The sequence below is a fragment of the Frankliniella occidentalis genome, unplaced genomic scaffold, assembly GCF_000697945.3.
Source record: "Frankliniella occidentalis isolate FOCC.00 unplaced genomic scaffold, Focc_3.1 Scaffold291, whole genome shotgun sequence".
In the NCBI taxonomy this organism is placed as follows: domain Eukaryota; kingdom Metazoa; phylum Arthropoda; class Insecta; order Thysanoptera; family Thripidae; genus Frankliniella; species Frankliniella occidentalis.
In genome coordinates, this window is record NW_026267417.1 from 148,345 (window position 1) to 149,262 (window position 918).

The following is a 918-nucleotide window of genomic DNA, read 5'->3' on the forward strand; positions in this document are numbered from 1 at the left end:
CGTGCCTGTTAAAGAGCGTAAACATTTTTCATGAATTTTCATTGTCATTAAATCGGGATGCAATTTTTTAAAAAAAGGGGTTGTATTAAGTTATTGGTGTACCAAATGCACATGGATCAAAGTTCATTTGGTACTTCAATCTATAGTTTTTAATTGACGCCGTTTAAAAGAGAGGTACTCTGGGGGTACCAGAACGCGGTGCCAGAGTGCCACGAATTATACCACCAAGGATGAGATACTTTCCGGGACGTAAAATCAAGAATTTTGACGTAAATATCGTCTTCCTTTACTACGCCACTGTTCGGTTACCTTGGTGGTATAATTCGCCCCGTTCACGTCCAATGTACTCTGGGGGTACCAAAGCACGGTGCCAGACTGCCATGAATTATACCACCAAGGAACGGGTATTTTCCGGGACTTTAAATCAAGAATTTTGTCGTAAACATCGTTCCCCGTTGCTACGCCACTGCTTGGTTACATTGGTGGTATAATTCACGCCGTTCACGTCCAATGTACTCTGGGGGTACCAGAGCACGGTGCCAGAGTGCTATGAATTATACCACCAAGGAACGAGTACTTTTCAAAACGTTAAATCGAAAATTTGACGTTAATATTGTCTTCCTTTGCTACGCCACTGTTTGGTTACCTTGGTGGTATAATTCACCCCGTTCACGTCCAAGGTACTCTGGGGGTACCAGAGTACGGTGCCAGAGTGCCATGAATTATACCACCAGGGAACGGGTACTTTTCGTGACGTTAAATCGAAAATTTGACGTAAATATTGTCTTCCTTTGCTACGCCACTGTTCAGTTATTTTGGTGGTATAATTCACCCCGTTCACGTCCAATGTACTCTGGGGGTACCAGAGCACGGTGCCAGAGTGCTATGAATTATACCACCAAGGAACGAGTACTTTTC